This window comes from Triturus cristatus, chromosome 8 (assembly GCF_964204655.1).
Source record: "Triturus cristatus chromosome 8, aTriCri1.1, whole genome shotgun sequence".
NCBI classification, from domain to species: Eukaryota; Metazoa; Chordata; class Amphibia; order Caudata; family Salamandridae; genus Triturus; species Triturus cristatus.
In genome coordinates this window covers 176,613,959-176,635,029 of record NC_140591.1, presented here as the reverse complement: position 1 = coordinate 176,635,029, position 21,071 = coordinate 176,613,959, and positions in this window count along the sequence as shown.

Sequence of the window (21,071 nt, the reverse complement as noted above, 5' to 3'; positions counted from 1 at the left end):
ATACTAAAGCAAATCATTAGGAACAATATATGACAGCAAAAAGGTGCGCTCTGACATTTGTATTCTGCGCCCTAGCCAAGAAGCTAGATGGCCAGTCTTTTAAGCCATTACTATCAGCGATGGCGGCCACAATGCTATCGACTGTGGCATATGGAAGTGTCTCTTTGCACAGAAAAGATGCCACCCCTTTGAATAGTCGGCAAGTGAGGGCTTTCAAGCAGGTATTCGGCCTTCCACAAAATGTCTCCCCTGCACAGGTCTGTCTGGAATTTGGGATTATTAATGAAGTCGCTGAGAGGATGTACACTGCAATCAAAAAACTGGTAGAAAATAAGATCAAACATAGAAAGTTCAACATTAAACAATTTGCTATGGGTGGCTATGGAAAATACACTCACTTGATATACCATGAATGCCTCCATCAAGCAGTAACACTGTCGAACTTTGGAATACATCTCTGCCTTTTCTAGTTTTAGGAAGGTAATCAATAAAGTAGCAAAATTGTGCTGATATTTTATTGATAAAAACACCTTCAGAGGTCTTTCACATGTGTGGATGGTGCTTAAATATTATGACCGTTTGAAACCAGCCCCATATCTAAGCCTAAAGTACCTGGTGTACTTAAAGAGAAAGTTGGTGGCTATTCACCTCGACCAACTCACCTCATTTGTGGGTCGAATGCCCTGGATGAACAGCAGCTCAACAGCAGCAGACCCTGCGGTTCAGTGAAGGAGGATTTCATGCACGTGCTTTGCATATACCCCAATGTGTTAGAAGCACGCGTCTCCTTGCTTTAAGGCACTATAACTGTGAAGGCATACGCACTGGGGCTGCAGTAATGAAAAGCCTTGACCCGTCAAATCCCCAATTGAACTGTAAACTGATTAAATACTTACAGCAGCATGATCAAGAGATACAAACTACCAGGACTTGAGAACCAAAGGGAAATTGGTGACAATTGGCTGTGTTGACATTACGGGTGGGCGGAATTTGCGAAAGTGACTGTTGCAAATTATCGCGAAAATGTTAAGAATCTCCGCAAACACGCGGAAATATCGCGAAGATGCTGAAGTTTTTTTCCCGCCCGTTCGCGGTATTTTCTGCGTGGTCGCGGCTCGCCAACTTACCCATGCGGTTGCTCGCGGGCGCGGCCATCTTGTTTTCACTCTTCTCGCGGTGCATGATCGCGAGAAGAAAGACGTGATCGCGCGACCAATGACATTACTGCGGACGTGAACTGTCGCGAGACAGCGCAAATGGCTACCAACAATCCAACATCTCGTGGAGAACGCGACCGGATCGGGAAAACTTGTCGGCGAACGCGGGGATTCAGGTAAGGCGGTCGCGCGCGAGAATGTATTATTTTACAGCGCGAGCAAGAAACAAATTATCGCTAAGCTGCGGAATGCGGAAATTTTGACATTTTCGCGCTCTCCACGGAACGCGAAAATGTCAAATTATCGCAATTTCCGCGAGCGGAACGGAAATTTAGTCCAGGCCTAGTTGACATGCGAGATGTACCCACTGACCCCATTTATTTTGCTTATTAGTATTTCATACCTGCAAGCATTAACACATGTGACATTACTATGTTAACAATGAATGCATTCTTACCTGTACAAGTTGACAACACACATATTAGCTTGGTTTTGATGACGAATTAATGATACTTAAACCGGGGATTTTACCTTTGTTATCAAATCATGCGTAACTTTACAGAACTTTTCAGTATAACCTATCTGGGATTGTATTATTATGGTATAATCGTTTTAAAATGTACCATGTGGTTTTACTGCTTTTTATCATCCCCTGATTGACTGCACTCAAAGTGCGGATACATTTTATCCTTCTCATGAGTCACGGAACAGAATCAATGTTTTTCATCCACCAATGTTTTGAATACTATTGTAGTATTGTCTTAAGATACCCTGGGTGGTTTTATTGTTTTTTTTTCTTTTTATACTTTTGTATCAGTAACAATGTTATGGTTTTCATTAACTAAATAATACATTTAAACTGACTCAATTATGTTATGCAAACGAGTGACAAAATTATTTATAGTAGCATGAAGTCTTATAGCATGTCAAGATGACCTTAATGTGCACTGGGAGTGCTGTGCAGAGCAGCACTTGCAAAAAACGCACCCGGAATATCTAGTATGCAACGTTCTTAGCACCAGCCTGGCTTTCCTTGAAGGAGGGCCTCACTTTAAGGGTGGTGAAGAGTTATATACGTAATCTTTGAGGACTCCACAGTATAAACTGTCCTGTAATAAACTGAATGGATGCAGGAAAAGATACTCTTAGGCCCTGATTAAGAGTATAGGTGCAATTTATTGCACCTCCTACATAATGATACCATAGGGTACGTCATTTGTTGGGTGCTGAAAATAGCATATGATAAGAGGTTCTGGGGAATAACATGTGAATTGTGGTGTTTAACGCACAAAATACCAATATATGATAAATACCTTAGACTTTTCCTTGTTAAAGTTTGGCTGTATTGACCCGCCGGAATTTAACAAAGATTGAGGTATTTAACCATCCGATAATTATTTAATGGGTTAAATTCAACCCAACTCGTAAATCTTACCCCCGGGCAAACAAGGGGTTATGCAGGGTTAAGTAAACAACAACCCTCTCCAAATCAGACCCTTAGAGTGAAACACTGATTTGACTTGGGTTATTGAGCTCCATTTATACAGTAACTGGCATGGATTTGGAAAAGGTGCTTTTGAAAGCTCACCTTAAAGGCTAATAGAAGGGATTCTTGTTAGAGCAGCCATGATATCTGCAAGGGAACACAGGGAAATGGTAAGAGGGCATCAGGCACAGAGCATAGCATAGCATATGTATTCATCTATGCTGCAACAGGCAAGAGAGGGGCTCTGATGAGCACTTTTAAGATGTGCAGCACTCAGTTCACACATGGTCTGTGTGTGCCACACATGAACTCCAGAGATGGAGGTACACAGGGGCTTGTGTGTATGTGCCACTCACACTGAGCCTTAGCAGTGGTCTAACATTAGCCCCCACAGCCACCGCAGTGGTGGGCCCTTGAGATCCAGGGTGCCCCTTCTAGCACAGTGCATGGGCAGCGGGCCCTTGGCCTGAGAGCTCCTGACTAAGTCTGGAGCATGAGGGGCCCCCTCCATGTACTTTGAAAAGGGGGGCCTCAAGTTTTGTTACGCCACTGAGCCTTAGATCACACATGCACTCTGGCAAAGGTTGCAAAGAGAGACATATGTGTGTCACACACACTCTGGGGCATATTCTCAAGAATGTGTGATAACTACCGCAAAAGTAGCTTAATGCAACTACTCACATCGCAGTCTATCATGGGAAAATAACACCTTGTCAACGTGGTATTCTCAATACTGCGGCACCATGTGATAGGCCCACGATAACGCGTCAAATGTCCCCGATAAAGTCAAAGCAACGCCACAAAAATGTGAAACACCAACGCCAAAAAAGTTGTGATGAGGTCAATCGCGACACAAAAACCAGCGAAAACCAGCCACAGACATGCAATTCCCATGTGTCAGGTGGGAAAATGCACCATAAAAGCCACGGAAATAAAAGGGAGATAAAAAGCAAATGCATAGCACCATGGATGCACCCGGACCGAGTGCAGAGGCCAACGCGAACCCCACAAGCCCCACATGCCACCAGCAATGGAAGGACAAGGTGAAGAGTGAGAGGAAGACGGGGTGCAGTCTGCAGGAAAAGCAGATCAGCGTCACAGAGGTGACAGAACACTACCATCAACTGACACACAATTATACTACTGTGAATTCAGTCGGAGTGTCAAGGAGGTCAAGAGGCGCTGGCATGATGTGAAAAGCCAAACCAAGCACAAACCCGCTGCCAACAGGAAGGCAGCAACGGCAACAGGAAGTGGGAGTCCTGCACCACAGGAGGAGCTGGAGGAAACTGAGGCCACAGTCATCAGTTTGGAGACGCTGCAAGGAGGTGGGAGTCAAGACACAGCCCGAGAGGACCTGACACAACATCAAAGGGTGAGTAACGACCAGGGACTGGGGGACGGGGGGAGATGGGCACAATGGCACACATGCACAACGATGTGTAGAACACTGCACGCCCACAATGACCCTGGAACATGTCCCTCATCCCCGTGGCACACAGCAGCACACACACATAGCAATAACAGCACGTCCACATCGACGACAATGTGGCACAAAGTGGAACACCGACACTGAAGAACAGAGGACACAACTGGCAGCGCTCACGCGCTGAAACAGGCCAACCACATCTAACAGAGCAGGAAACTGTGAGAAGGAAATGCACGCGTACAAACCCACATCCGTCATGTAGTCCAAATGTCCACTGTCCCGCATCAAATTCCAGCAGCTCCCAAGCAGTCACAATGTACATAGTCATACAGTCTGCATGTAAACAAGGACAATGCGCCAACATACATGTCAACACAATGTCAACATGCATCTCCCCTTCACATTGCAGAGGGACAAACAACACACTCCAGCAGAGCAGACCAGACTATCCATCAGTGATGCTGGAGAGGACCACCCCACCATCTGCACCGACGCCCTACAACAGCCCATGGACATCTTAGGCAACCCACCCCCAGGAGCAGGGCATCAAAGCCACACAGAGGAGACCCCAGCCCCTGCACAGACCACACAGCAGGAAGCACCCGCCACCACGGCTGGCTCCCAACACGTCACCTAGGCACACATCGCATTCCAATGCCAGGTGTCAGAATGACAAACGGAGGTGTCCGAACAGGTGCGGGTGGGGCCCAAACCCATGGAACATGAACTAGACCACATGCGTAGTTGTCTAATTCCCCTCAGGGACCACCTACACCACATCAAGGAGACCCTCACTGCGACAGAGACACATGCATGTGTACATTTATAGTACTGAACCACGCCCAGAGGCACACAATTATCATTCACACACCTGGACCTGCGTACGACGGCCCAGTACACTCCTCTAACGTATTGAGTGGGTGACGATAAAGCTACATGTCCAAGGTCTAACACGCTGCCTGCGGTGACATGTTGGCCTCTACTGTCCACTGCACTCCATACACCAGCAGTGTATGTCAACATGGATATGTGTGTGGTCTACATACTGCAGTTTGGCCATCGCTTCCACATCACACTTGGCATTGTGTACATTCTCATTCATCGGTCACTTGCCTCCTTCGCATATGCCTGGTCCCCACCTCTTCCCACAATCTGCTATCCTGTGGCTGAGGTGACATGCAGTTGATGGCTTATGTGCATGGCTGGCCCAGGTTGCCAGAGTAAGTTGTGCTGTCATGTCTGATGAGTGGGCATATTGTTTGGCATGTTGTATGTGGGTTTGTGACGTGTGCATTCCCAGTGTTGTGAGTTGCATGATTGTGGAGTTGAGGTGTGTGGTTTGTTCATTTGGGACTTGCCAATGAGCAGCGGATTTCCGTAGGTGCCAGCCAGGAAGCGCCGGGTGATGATGGACTGTCGGAAGATGTAGGACTCATGCACTCGGAATGGGTGGTTGGTGTCGACGTTGGTAGAGATTCCCAGGTGGTCCACTATTGCCTGCACAGTGATGGTATGCACGTGATTTCAGTAGGCGATATTGTGTGCAGTGTCACCAGGGGGCACAAGTAGAACATGTGTGCATTCAATTGCCCCCTGTCACGTGAGGGAAGCCAGCTATGGTGTAGACACCTTGCTTGGTCTCCAGCTGTTCCTGCTCAGTGTGGGGGAAGGATAGGTACTGTGGTACCAGGCTGATGATGCCATCCAAGACAGTTGTGGGGGGCTTGGATTGGACTGGCTGTGAGACTCCTCCGACTCTGGCGGTTGTTGATTGGCAGGTCCCAGAGGCCAACAGGTGCAGCACAGCCAGCAGCTTTGTCTACGGAGGGATGTTGGTTGTCCGCTGTGTCGGTACCGTCGGCCTGTGGGCAATGGTAGTCAGGATGCGTAGGATGGTTGTCCTTTTGAGCCTGTGGTGGGCAATGACATTCCCTGGCAATGACATTCCCTGGTGTTGGGTCTGTGAGGTTGGTGCATTTTCAGCATGTCTTTGTCTGCGCTGCCTCAGTGTTGGTCTAGGTGGGGAGGGTCCGGGGGGGGGGGGTCCTTGGGGTGGTGGCGGTGGATGTTGTTGCCCTATTGGGGCTCCGGGCTGCATGTTCAGTTGCCCGGGGGCATCTGTTGTTCTTCATGTTTGGCTATGGGCTGTGCTCCCTTGTCTGGTGCCGGTTGTTGTGCGACTTTGCACCAGGTCAGAGCAGGTGTTAATTTCCTGTTGCTAACACGCCTTATCGCATGTTTTGTGATCTTATCGTCGATCTGTCTGGTCGTTGGAATGTTGTGGAGTGGTGTTGTCGCGGCTTTCTGCACGGGAACGCCTACTCTGAATCTCATTAACGATAGTTGCAGGGGTCATCTGTGGCGATGTTTTTTGAGGATGCTATCGCCGGAAAACTGGTGATATGGGCTGTTAGCACCGGCTTGTGAATGGGGAGATGACTTTATCGCGACTTTGGCTGCGATAAAGTTCCGTTAACTCGGTGATAGCTCCTTGAGAATATGCCCCTCAGTCTTTGGTCAAACATGAACTCCAGAGAGGGTTTCTCACAGAAAGTTATTTATGTGGAACACACACTCAGGCATTGGTCACACATGATCTGTGGCGATAGAGGCAGGCAAAGGATCATCTGTGGGCCTCACATACTCAGCCTTAGATCACACACCAACAGGTTGCACACAGAGAGTTGTGTGCGTGTCACTCAAACACAGCTTATGGTCACAAACTCTGGAGATGGTTCCATACAGAGACATGTGTGTGTGCCACAAACATACAGCCTTTGGTCACAGATACAGAAAAGGATTATTAGTGCTAATTCCAATCCCAGTGAAACATGGTGGAGGAAAAAATAAAATATATTCTTATAACTCGATAAAAAGTAATGCTGCAGGCAGCTGTAGTTGGGGGAGGGAACGCGGATAGTCGAGGCAGTAAGATTTGTTTGGCATCTAACCACGGGGCACTTCATTCAGCGCATAGCCATAGAAGCAGAGGTGGTTGGACTGAAGTTACCAGTTTATTAGAAAAGTAACAGGGAGTCACAAATACAAGACTGCGCTCCTCCCACCTTCTGCCTCACCCTAGACAGCTCGGCGGTGGTGTCAGCACCATCAGCACTGATGTCACAAATAAAGCGCTCAATGAGATGATAGTTCAAACCCAACCAGTAATATGTGGTGTTGTGTGCATTACAAGTGCTTACCTTGAAGGATTCCAACTGCAAGCAGCATAGCTGTCATTGTTTCAGATTGCTTATGCGTGACCTTTTCAGAATTTCTTTGTTACGAATAAAATGTCCTTTAGAGTGGGGCTAAGAAGCACAGACATGCAATGCTCTCTTTTTCGAAGAGCTGTCCATTGTACCAGGACCGATGCAAGGATTTTCGGCCTTCCAGGCAAAATTAAAAACATTCCCGCTGGAGCACTGACCGCTTATTGCAAAAAGGCCAGGTTTTTGGGGTCTTCATTTGTAATAATTTGATATCACCACTCTGTGGCACCATCATATGGAATTGTTGGCTCCTCCCAGATCCAATGGGAAAACACCATTTAGCATTTAAACATGCGGTTGAGGACCTACGATTGGTTAACTTAAAAGGTAACCACTCTCCTCGGGTAAATGGCATTCTCCTATGGTGCAGGGGCATATTTACAAGGGATTTATCTCTGCTTTTTTGGCTTTTACAAGAGGGTGAAAACATGCATAATCGCATGTTAGCACCCTTTTTCCCAGCGCCTCCCTTTGCATCACTAATGAGATTCAAAGTGGGCGTCACTGGGCGTACCCCGGATGGAGTACCTTGCAAACATCGCTGATGTTCACATCGCGATATTTACAAGGCAGCCCACAGGATTTTAGCAGATGTTAGATTTTGCCGAAAACGGCCTTTTCGCCACAATCTAACGTCTGCCAAAATCCTGACTTACCTATGTTTGACATAGGGGGTGGATTATGCTGATAAGACTACAGGGTCGTATCAGCAAGGTTAACACCATTTTGCAGGGAACATCGCTGGAAAACCAGCGATGTTCCCTGCAAAACGTCGATAACCTCGCTATCTCTGGAATTTTTATCGCCCTGGAGAAACGGGTTGTTAATAAAGCGCTACCAGGGCGATAAATTCCAGAGATAGCCTGTGATGAGAAATTTATCGCTAGGCACGGCCAGCAATAATTATCGCTGCCCGTTGATAATATGCCCCTCTTGTTTGTTTCTCATTTGGTGTGTGAGTAATGCACTGCCTGGCTAAATTCTAATTCTATCCCCAAAACATCTGCAGTGTTTATGGCTCTAGATCTATAGACAGAACGCTGCTTCAAATTTTTATTTTAATTATGTAGCTTCTGTGTCCTGATTACAGCTCGAGCCGTGCCCATTTATAGTCCGAGGAGTGGTGATGTATAAACTGGGTCGAATGCGGTTCACCAGTCACTCCATTAGTTTGCATGGACACATGTGAACCAGTTCAGTTAAACTTCTCTGTCTGAAGTGGAATAGTTTTCATTTTCAACTTGGTTCAGAGATGCATGCCCTGGATCACGAACCAATGTAAACTGAAACACTAGCCATATGTTATTGTAATTTAAAGTACCTCGTCATATGGAGCCTGTGTGTCTCAATAACCCAGCTCCACACTTCTTTAACGCTTGGATCAGAAATTGACATCCAAGGACTTCATTTACTTAAACACCATGGAGAGCGGAAGTGACAGCACACATACTTCACCCCTCCGTAGCCTCTTAGACGCCGCTACTCACTTTTAATTGAATAATAGAAAGCCACTGCGTGGCAACCCCGTAAAGTAAACACAGCTTTAGGAACCCTTTTTACTTTCGGGTTTGGTTGCTGTAGTCTTCATCAAAGACACTGAGGGTAGCAGGATAGTGCAATAGGTATTAAGGCACCAACCAAGGTTAGCAGCTTCTACCAATTCTACCCCAATTACCATTCTTGTTTAAGACTTGTATGTACACATATTCAATAAAAATGCATTTCAAATCAGCCATTTAAGTGCAGATCTTGCTTTGGAGCATAGCACTTTAACAAAAGTATTACAAACAAATAGTCTTGCAGACCTTTGCTACCAAATAATTGTGCCCGCCGTGCATTACTGCCTTGCCGCTGTTGAGTCGCAGGGAGGACTTACGAGCTGTCGCAAGACCAGGTGGGAGATCGCGAGGTGCATTGTGGGGGGACCGGTTTAGCAGTGGTTGGCCTAGGCTCTCGGGGAGGACTAAACAATGGAAGGGTTATGACGTATGCATGAGCTTGACACATGGGGAGCGTGCAAAATGGAGCGACAAAGGTGCCTAATGGCAAGCATATGGGAGGGCAGAAGCCCACACGGTTGATACAGCATGTCTCTCTTTGAGGCAGCGCATGCGTGCCGTCTAGAGCTGAGACCTAAAAAATTAGACTGAGATGATGAACAACATAGAAGGTAATGGTTTGCTGTAGCCAATCAGTGTACTAATTCAGAACCTACAACCCACACTGAGTGTGGTAATATCTGACTTAAGTGTATGCCATATTTATCAGTAATGAAAACAGAAGATGCCACATTTGGACTAAGAAGGTGCTAAACAGCAAACTATCTGCAAATCTGATAACTTTATAACAATTGGTTAACTACTCGACTTAAAATAAATGTATCTTAGACTTCGCAACAAAACAAAATGCAGTGAAGACCCTTATGTGTCATTTATCTGTTTAGGGAAAACATAATCTTTGCTGCTCCGGTCAATATTATCTAAATAGGACAGAAATGTATTTTCCAAAATCACTGTTAAATATAAATAACATATTTATAGGCTAAAGCATTCAAAGTTGTTTTTCGCTATAATATAACCAAAAAAACTTTTCTATAGTTAAGTTTTTGTAAAAATAGAGGAACCTAATTTCGCACTTTTTTTGCTAATCATTCTAATCATAAAATCTCAAACAGCTGATTGTGTACTTTCATTTTCTCCAATCTTTTACTTTTGAAAAGTGAACAGAAGGTACTTTGCTAGGTTCTTCATGCTCTGTGTAAACCATGTCTTGACCCTATGCAAACATTTTCAGAAGCAGCACAAACACAGCAAATAGATTTATCATATAGATTTTTTGCACTAGAGACCTGTTTCTATAATTTGATCCTCGGTTTCTTCTCTAGACGTTCTTGTATATTGGCCTGATCAGAATGAGTCAAGCTATCCTGGTTGAAGAGGGGTGAAACCCCGAAACCGGTCCTGGGATGCTTGATTCCGGCCCAGGGAAGACATGGCTTCGCAGTTCGGGCTGGACTGTTCCCATGAGGTACAGGGTCAAGACTGATTTGCACATGGCCGTGTCTGAACTGGGGTGGCGTGGTGAGCAAAATGGGTGAATGTTTTGCCAATGTGCAACATTCCGTCCATCATCTTGTATGTTTGGCTGATCAGAATGAAACCTCTGTTGCACCAGCCAGTAAATACATGTCAGTGTTAAAGACATGCTATGGAAGGCATTTTACATAGAATAATTGTTGGAAGGCGTTCCCCGGGGAGGCTGCGGAATGGGTTCCTGACCACCCTGAGGCCCACCCTTCCCAGAATTAGGCCGAGCAAGAGCAGGGAGGCCCTTCCTGGAAGAGTCTCGCACCTAGGATCGCACGCACTGCGCTTACGCTCTCTTCGGATAGAGGGACACCACACAGTAGTTCGTTATAAGGCAATAAGCTTTTATCAGTAGTTGTCAGGGATCTTTATGATCCGGCAGGCAGGTGCAGAATTAATGCCACAAGCGGCAGCGATCTTGTGATGATGGGAAAAGGGGTAGCGGGACAGTCTTTCAATCAGTGTCTCTGCGAGGTATCCGGCGCACAGCTCTCAATCCTCGAGCTGAGGGGATGTTGCTTCTCTCGGCAATCTCTGCCGATTCTCTTGGAGGAGCGGGCCGCGAGTCACTCAGCAGGCACCAGAGAGTCGTAGTTCAGGGAGCCGCGACGGCGTCAGCAGGGCTCAGATAGTTCAGAATTCGAGGAGCCGCGACGGCGTCAGCATGGCTCAGATAGTTCAGAATTTGAGGAGCCGCGACGGCGTCAGCAGGGCTCAGATGGTTCAGCGTTCGGGGAGCCGCGACGGCGTCAGCAGGGCTCAGATGGTTCAGCGTTCGGGGAGCCGCGACGGCGTCAGCAGGGCTCAGATGGTTCAGAATTCGAGGAGCCGCGACGGCGTCAGCAGGGCTCAGATGGTTCAGAGTTCGGGGAGCCGCGACGGCGTCAGCAGGGCTCAGATGGTTCAGAGTTCGGATAGCGTTTCTTCTGTTCGGTGAGCGATCGAGCCGCGACCAGGTCCGCAGGCTCTCGTCAGTCCAGGTCTTCTCTGCCTCTCGTCCCTTCAGCACCCCTTGTTATACTCCCCCTCCTCTTTGAAGTCCGGAGTCCTCGCGGAGAGGGGTCTCGTGCCTGGGGGGCGAGGTGTCGGGGTTTCCTGTCGCCCAGCCCCTTGATCTGTTCAGATGTGTCCGGGAGGGTCCCCAGACACCCAGCAGGAGAGGCGCCCGCTCACCGGGGGCCTGGTGGCCGATCGAAACCTCCCTCGGGGAAGAGTCCAGAGGTGTGACAGAGTCGGCGCCTCTCGGTCTGGTTTGGGGGGGGGGTTTCGTTCTCCCTCGGCCGGGCATGCATGTTGGGGATCTGGTCGGCCCTCAGGATGTTGGTCCACGGAGGCCGGAAGGCCGTGCCCACGAGGTTCGGCGTGTTTGTAGTGTGACTTGCTGGTCGGGAGGGCCCACGCCACGAGGCCGGTCTCACAATAATGAATCGGTTCTGTTCGCGAATGAAGATTTACATAGCTCCCTGAGTGTACTTTTACGTTTCTTTTCTGTTCCCGAATATAGCCAGAAGTACTCCTGAAAACAAGCACCAGGTACAGCTTTCCAGGCATACATCTGTGAATATCATGTGATCCTAATCCTGCTGTGCATAGTTCTATAAAGCTTAGAATTAAGCTCAGGGGGATTGGAGCCCACTGTGCATGCTTTTTCCCCTATGGGGAAACATTTTTAGGTCGAGCCTCATGCTATGTCTCTTCTGTGGGCTTTTTGGCTCACCCATTTCTGTGGCATTCTGAAATGATTACGTTGTGTTGGTTTATTACTGCAATTGTCCTTTTGTGTGGCTCGTTCCCTCCCATGGCGACTTCACCAATGGTTCCTTTTGGTTGTCCCATAGGAGGAGGCAGTGCCTGGCCAAAAAGGCCTTGAAGGTAACCATCGTACCGCAAGTGCCATATTAGGGAAGTGTCGGACAAAAGATCCGGCCATACTGCAGGTCCTTAGAAATTGAAGATGGTAGTTATAACATCAGGCGCCAAATTAGAATGGAGTCTGAGGGCCAAGAGGCTGAACAATGTATAGATATATTTAGAAAAAATAGGTGTCCAGATATATGAAAATCCCAACAAATACGAAAAAAGACTATGGCAATCTATATAGAAATATAAAGAATGACGCAGCCCCATTGTAAGAAAATGAAACATGAAATGACCTAATAAGGAAAGTATAAACTTAACAAGATCAACCATACGTTTCTTACATGTACATCAGCTGCCACAAAATTGAAACGAAAAAATATCCCCAAAGATAACACTTACCCCACTGACAATCAACATTGGTCAAATGAAAAAAAATCTTGATGTTCTCAGATACTTCTGAGTCGGAATGTGAAGGTAGTTCTAACCATTTTGACCCGTTTGGTAACAGAAGGGAACACTTTGGCGGCCACAATAGAAGTAACCGTTTTTTAGGGAACCAACGGAGCACACCAAGAGCAAAGTCCAGGAATCAAACAAGGGGACGAGTTAAACATGCAGACAACACTCCGCATTAGCTCCAAACAAGACGCCACTGATATTGGAGCGATTGAACCCCATCCCTGTCTTCAATCTTTCGGTGTTTGAGTTAGATCAACATTCACTATGACTCTTGTCTAAGGGACTGTCCTTTGTCCCAAGTTCAATTATCAACAATATTGAATTCATTCAAGACATACATTCCTTTATACGCAAAATAAGACTCCAAAATTATTTTAGTGATCTTCAAACAGCTACCTCAAACAATTGATCAGGACTAAAACTTCTCTTACATTCACCACCACATTGGACAAACTTGGACCAGAAGTGAGAATTTTTTAAAAGGCTTTATATAATAAAATACAGATAGACACCCAAACCTCCATACAATCTTATTGTTCACAAAAGTGCTGCTCCCACTGAATTGAGAAAAAACAGTCAAACCATGCGATAGAGGGGAAGTATCGTTCCTTTTGATACCCAATGGTACAAGAATTAAATGCAAGGTATGCTTGATGTACCCGACCATTATTGTAAGGTTAGAAGCAACCCAGAAAAAAGATAAAAACTCAATTTTTGAACATCACAGAGGCTGTGATCATTTGTAGACAGGAATTTGAGTTCCTCAAGAGATCATATACACGTACACCTTTGATATATGAGGTGCCCAAAAATCACAAGGATTCTCTGGTCCCACCACTTAGACCCATAGTTTCTACTATAGGTTCGGCCACAGATCCTTTGTCAAAATATATTGACCCATTCTTGAAGGGCCAGATGTAAGACCCACCAATTTGCAAATCGCAAATTGCGTAGCATTTGTGACTCACAGTTTGGGATGTACAACAGTGTCTCAGACACTGTTTGCAATCACTAATGGGGTTGCAAATTACATGCCTCATTAATATTAATGAGGCAGGTGCAATTTGCGACCCCATTAGGAATGGCTAGCACTCACAAGTGAGGTGGCCTGCTGTGGTCAGCAGACAACCATGTCTGTGACTGCTTTTAAATAAAGCATCTTTTTTAATGCAGCCCGTTTGCCTTAAAGGAAAATGGAATGCATTTAAAAAAAAGAAAAATTTAACTTTTCAGTTTCATTTTTTAAGGGCAGGCATTGGTCCCTGGGACCACTGTCTGCCCTTAAAAAATATTTTTTGACCCATTCACAAAGGGGAAGGGGTCCCCTGGGGAACCCTTCCCCTTTGCATATGGTTTACCACCTACTTGAAGCAGGTGGTAAATTGCGACCACCAATTGCCAGTTTGCAACCGCAATTTAGGGTTGTACATCTGGCCCGGAAAACCTTGTGAGTGCTCTACCAGCATATGTCAAAGATACGGGTCAGATGATAGCTAAACTTGAGGTCACACCATTTGATCCATCCACAGACACCCTAGTTATTAGGGATATTGAAGCTTTATACACCAATATACCACAGCAAGAGCCTCTTGAGGCAGTAAGAATTACACTGTAGAGCTGTAGAGAATAGGCACTAATGACCATCATGATTTCATGTTACAATGCCTGGCTATAGTTCTCAAAGAACATTTCTTTGAATTTAATAACACATGTTACCAACAGATAAAAGGAGTCAGCATGGGGGCGGCCTGTGCCCCCAATGTGGCTAATCTTTATATGGGGATTTTCGAAGAGAAATATATCCACAACGAGTTAGCACCATTTTAAGAAACTATCAATCAATGGGCCATATACATTGATAATATCTTTTTTGTATGTAAAGGCGAGGAGGAACAGTTACAAGAGTGGATCAATCTCTGAGATCCCCATATGAGATTCATCCCCAGACAAGTAAAATCAAGGTCGAATTTCTTGAAATCTGGATTTTTCACCACAATAATTTGATCCAACTTTCCCTGTTTACTAAATCTACTGCAAGAAATACTTTCCTCCCCTTCGACAGTTACCACCTGAGATGTCAAAAACAGGGCATACCCTTCAGTCCGTTTCTGTGGTTGTGCAGGAACTGTACAAGTATCCAAGACTATGATACTTAATGCTGAACATCTTTAAAAGAAATTCTTAAGAAGAGGATACCCCAGATGACTCATTAGAGACTCTTAGAAGAGAGCAAAGCATTATAACAGAGAAACCTTATTTCAGAAGAAACCCAAAATAGGTGAAGAAAAACTTGTCCGAGTCACTCAGCATTCCAACTTGCATAATAAAATCAGACAGATAATAGGAACGCAATGGCAAATTCTAAACATTGGAGACCATACTACAAAAAAACTTCAGAAACCAGCCTATGATTTCAGACAAAACAGGAATCTTAGAAATTCTCTAGTTAAAGCAGCCTGCAACGAGGAAACCAATCTTGTTCAGAAAATTGATTACAGGCTTAAAACGGGTCTCAGGCAACCACAAATGTGCTAACTGTCATGCTGGTGCCAATGCTCTAGTGACAGATACCTTAACCGGAGGAAAACAGAATATTGAGCTCCCGGTAATGACAAACCTCAGGACATCTAACATGGTGCACTTACTTGATCCAATGTCCTTGATACTTAGGCTATGTTGGTGAAACCAGCTGGAGTTCAGGGTTCGATTTAGTGAACACAATCGGCCCTAAGAACCAACAAAAATGGAGCTCCCTTGGTGGAATATAGGACCACCAAAAACCATGGTGAGAGCGACCTTAGTTAGATCATTCTGGAGAAAATCAAGACCACAGGAGAGACTGACTAGACACACGAAGGAGAAAAGGTGAAGAATATTGGATTTACTCCCTTGGAACCTTTGACCATGATCTGAATGAATCTTTACCATTGGAAAATACTATCATATGAATTATGCTTACACTTTTTACACGGAGATCTGGCCTACTTCCCATATATTAGATCTATTTTTATTTCTATTCTTTATTTTTGTTTTCATTCCACCAACTTTCCAGAGAGATTAGGACCTCTCCTGGGTTGAAAGTTCTTCGCCGTATTCTCGAATCTACTTGGGACCACTAGGATCACCACCTTCACCAGGACTACTGTGGTTACTGTATTACCTTTAGTTCTTCTATCTTGGGGATCGATGAGGTCAACCCTTCCTTCAATTTTCATGCATTCTTTCTCTTATACACTTTACATATTATTGTCTCTGCCTTTATTTATATGTCTATCCTATTTGATTTTTTGTTGAGAGACTCATCTGACCGTGTACAGCTTATTTAAAAATCTGTTAAACTTCATTCATCCTTTTTTTATCTTTATTTTATCTGTTTCTCATTATATGATTCCACTTACATTTTGGCTTTCCTATGAACCTATCTCACTCTTTAGGTTTCTTTAGGGAAGATATTGTCATTTTTTTCCATTTCTACTGTGTGCAGGTTGATGTTGGTGTAAGAACCTTTTTTCTCTGTCTCAGTCTAGGGGTGTGTGGCTGAAATTGATCTTGTTATGTTTATACTTTCCCTACTAGGTCGTTTCATGTTTAATTTTCTTACAATTGGGCCGCTTTGTTCTTTAAATTTCTATATCGATTGTCATAGTCTATCTTTGTATTTGTTTGCATCTGTATATATCTAGACACCTCTTTTTTTTAAATATATTTATACGTTGATCAGCTTATGGCCCTCAGACTCCATTCCAATATGGTGCCTGATGTCATAACTACCATCTTCCATTTCTAAGGACCTCCGGTCTGGATGTATCTTTTGTTCCGATATCTCCCTAATATGGCACTTGCGGTAGGATGGTTTTCTCTTCCCACTGCGGTAGACTCATCTTGTGACAGAAATTTCACTCGACAGTGGTGTTGCAGGTCACTCAACTGATTGGATAGCTAGGAGGGTATTTATATCGTAATCGCGAATGGAGGGTTTACGCATTACAGTGTTCGAGGGTAGACAGAGTATTGCTGTTCCCACATACAGGTAAGATCACTCTGAGTGAGGGGTCCTGTTTATAATAAAATGGATGCCTGGAAAGCTTTTTTGCAGTTACCCCTTTAATATTAACATCCAGCAATGTCTACGTAGAGATAGCTATCTATTATTAATTTCTTACTTCTAATCCTCTCTACCTACATAGACATAGTGCTTATGATCGGGAATGTGAGGTGAGAGCTACTTTTCAATATCCTCACTCTAGTATAGGTTCTATTATGTCCCCCTTCAACCTGACTTGGGGCTTGAGTCTCTATATTTATATTTACTTCAAATGGAATTCCTATACTAGGAAAGAAAGGTTGTCCTGTTTCTTTTTATATATAAAAACAAGCCCTTGTTTCTGTGAACTTTGACTTTATTCCATCCAGAATGTTTTACAGTAACAATTGGTTGTTCCATTCCCTGACCCTAAATTTATATATAAATACTTAATAGTTAATTTTTCGTAATGAGGCTTAAAATAATATCCCTGTGGTGTTAGTTAATAGTTGTTTATTTTATTGGACCTTCGTTTTGTCCACTTCCCGGGACCTAATTGTGAAATCTTTCTCCATGGGGGAGTGGTGATATTTACGCTTCCGTTCAATTTATTTTGACTGTGCCGCTTTGGGATCTTCACTCTGGATAGTTATGAAAGTAGGTACCATGCAATCTTGTTCCACTTGTGAAATTCAATGTGTACTTTGTGAACACTTTAGTTAACTAACTATGCACTACTACTGTGTTTATATTTGTGTTGAGCTCTCTGTCAAAAGGTTCGCCTATATTCCAGCCAGGATTTGCTATATCCACCTGTCTGCTCCACCTCACTTGGAACATTGACTTATTTATCTACGATTAACCCCATACGGAAGAAACTAGTCAGATTATAGCACAATAGGTGGGATATGTTATTTGTTTGTCTAATTTTGAGTTTCCTCCAATAATTACTATATATATATTTATCTAACTTGTCTAACATTCTTTTTATCATGTTTCAGACTACACTTATTTTGGATGTGAGCTCCCTTATATTCCCTAAATTCTCAATTTGGATGGCTTGAGCCACCTTGTAAATTCTACATTCAGCGCCCTGATGAACGCAATTGTCTCTTTTTTCAGCGAAACGAGCATCGGCGCAACTGTCAGTTTCTGGCCATATTTCTGTAATTGTGAATTATAACTAACATGTATAGAATGAGCACCTCGTAATATTGACTGATTGATCTAAAGAAACAATACATCTATATATATATGAATGCTTATTGACAATAGGCCATATAACCGAGTATTATAGTATACATATGTGGGATTTATAACAATGTTTTTAATCTGTGGAAAATTTGAATTGCTCTTTTCTCTTTTCTTTCTTCTTTTCTGTTAGTAGACTGTGTGTGAATGATCTCAAATGTGAGTATGTAATTGTTTGAACGAAATATTTTATATGAATGCATACATAATAAAAAGAAATCAGTAATTTCACATGTCTGATTCATGATCATTATTATTGATGGGAGTTTTACCCATTTGAAAAATTCTGGGGAAGCGTATTGTTTGTTGTTTGTTGATCAATTATTTTCCCCTGGTTTTTGCTTTCTCCTATACCTATTCTCAGGGGCTCTCTTATTACCATGCCTATTCCTTGCCAACTTGCCCTTTAAGGCTGATCCTGAGTCTACACAAGTCCCTGGGGGGCAATAGCAGGTGGAGCCACTGAACTGGGTGTGAAAGGTGATAGGCGCCAATATAGAAATCCCACCAATTTGTATTCTTATAGTCAAAAAAATCATATCTGCGGTGCATTCAAAAGGGAAAGAACACCCTTCTGTCCCAAACATCAATCAAGGATTGTACAAAACAATTTAACATTTTTGAAGCACACGCATTCTAGTTCAAAACCAAGTAAAGTACATTTAAGAGATGGAAAAAACAATTATAAAGGCTTTGTTTCTTCTTTGATGATATTTATTGCCTCCGCTCTCTTTCGCCGAAAGGGAGTGGAAGCAATAAATATCATCAAAGAAGAAACAAAGCCTTTATAATTGTTTTTTCCGTCTCTTAAATGTATTTTACTTGGTTTTGAACTAGAATGTGTGTGCTTCAAAAAATATAAATTGTCAGGTGGAGCCACTGGCCGACAGGTTCCAGCTGAACTGTTGGACTGAACCGCTCTCCAGATGTGCCGTTTGCCATAATATGGCAGAGAGAAGTCAGCACTTCAATTTCCACTTCTAGCAGATTTAATTTCTCCCTAAGTGGCAATATTAAATCTTCAACATCAACCAGTTTACACAAAAGACCTGACCAGAGGATATCACCCAATGGGGAGAATCATTACAGGCTTCATTACAACCCAACACACCAGAGGTAGAAGGACTTTGACTAGCAGCTACACCCCTCAACTCTTCCTCTTACACTTAGCTGCTGGAGAACGAGCTAAGGAGAGGAAACTCTCACAGGAGGGGAAGACCTATGAACTGGATCATCTGAGGACTCATTACTACTAAGACTCTCCTTTTGCCTGCCTCATTAGTTGTTTCTTCAGACTCAATAAGCCATGCTGGCCCAGGCATACCCAGGGAGAAACAGCATTCTGCCAAGCCTACCTCCTCTGTAATGACTCCGACAGCTCGGGCAAAGAATGAGTCAATGGTGGTGTGATTCGCCTCTTCAGCTGGTTTCGCACTTCCAGCCTTCCTTTTCCCCATATTTTGTATATCTTTAGACTGCCCTAGATAAGATTTAATACGTCTTTCAACCCACAAGAGGAGAAGGCACTGGGGCTCACAACAAAAAGTCTCTGAAAGTAAAACTGGCGATAGCAGTTTTCAAAAATAGAGGTCCACTTAGTTTGTGAGGTAAAGTAGAAGCTCCAAAGAATTGGCAACCAAATTATACAAAGAAACCCAGGCACTCGAAGGAGCCACACAATAAGATCTGGGCCAGGATACCAGGCCCAGTCCAGCCTCATACGGCCACGGACGGGTGCAGACGAATCGCCCTTGGCACGGGCTTTTCCTGGGAGAGTCCCGAGCCACTGGAACGTGCCACGTTTTTGAAGCACTGGAGCCGCCAGGAGAGATGTGATTCCAGTCTTCTCCCCCAGTAGTGACGACACAGCTTCCTCATGACTTTGCAATAATGTATCAGCCTTCCTCTCTGGCTTTGGGAACATGGCGTGCTTTTGAAGCACTGGAGCTGCCAGGGTAGATGGTGATTGCGGTGTTTTCCCCCAGCTGTGATGATACGGCTTCCTCTGGCAATACTAATACAATCATCAGATCACAAACCTTATTGCTAGAACTTCGCAATGCATCATAAATGTTGCTCCAATCATCAAAACTGTAGTGGACGGCATAGCATTAACACATATGTCTTGTCAGGGATAGGAAAACACACCTATTATGAGGCTCAGGAAAGGTCCCTCATATCTATCTATTTAGTAATATCGGAGTGATTCTATTGGCTGAAAGGAACCACATTTCCATCTACACACATCTTCTTTACAATTAATCCAGGGCCATTCACTCTTCCCTGATTTATTTTGTTACTCCCACCTAATTCCAGGCCTGCCGCTTCATAAGGCGGTCTGTTATCCGTCTTGACTTTCAAGATGATACTCATCTTGTCTCATCCGGTCACATTCAGGCTTCCATTGGTTTGTTTCTGCCACTGTCCACTTCTAAAATCCTCTCATCCAGGTGCAGGGGGAATTGTGGAGGTTGTTTTCCAACACATGGCTATCTGTTGTTTTGCCAGCAGCCAGGCCTAGTCTGCAATTCTATTTCAAACCCTTGTAAGCTTCTATCTCTTAAACAGACCCATCAGGACTCCTAAAAGGACATTATTGTAGTGCTGCCCAGTAACCTCTTAAATCAGTTCCCACACCACTTCCCAGTAATGTTCAAGATCTAAGCATCTACGGAACATATGTACTAAAAATCGAAAAATCAACATTAGGACTGTGACAACTGAGGCAACAGTTATGCACCTCCAAGAAGATACTATGCAACCTCCCGGATGTCAGGTATACTCTGTGGAGCATCTTATACTTCATTAACTGTGTTTCTGGAAACTTTCAAGGGGATTCAAGTATTTGGGACCAGTCTTTAAAAGGGAGTTTTCATCCAATATTCCTTTCCCTTGCACCCAATGGGGAGATATCTACCTTAGCTTGTGTAATTAAGCATTCATAGAACACTGTTATAGCTCTGGTAGCGTCATTGTGTGCAACGTGCTTTGCAGCATGTCATGAGGGGCTGGCTCCTCGTCCAAATGCATTTCAGATACCGCACCAACGA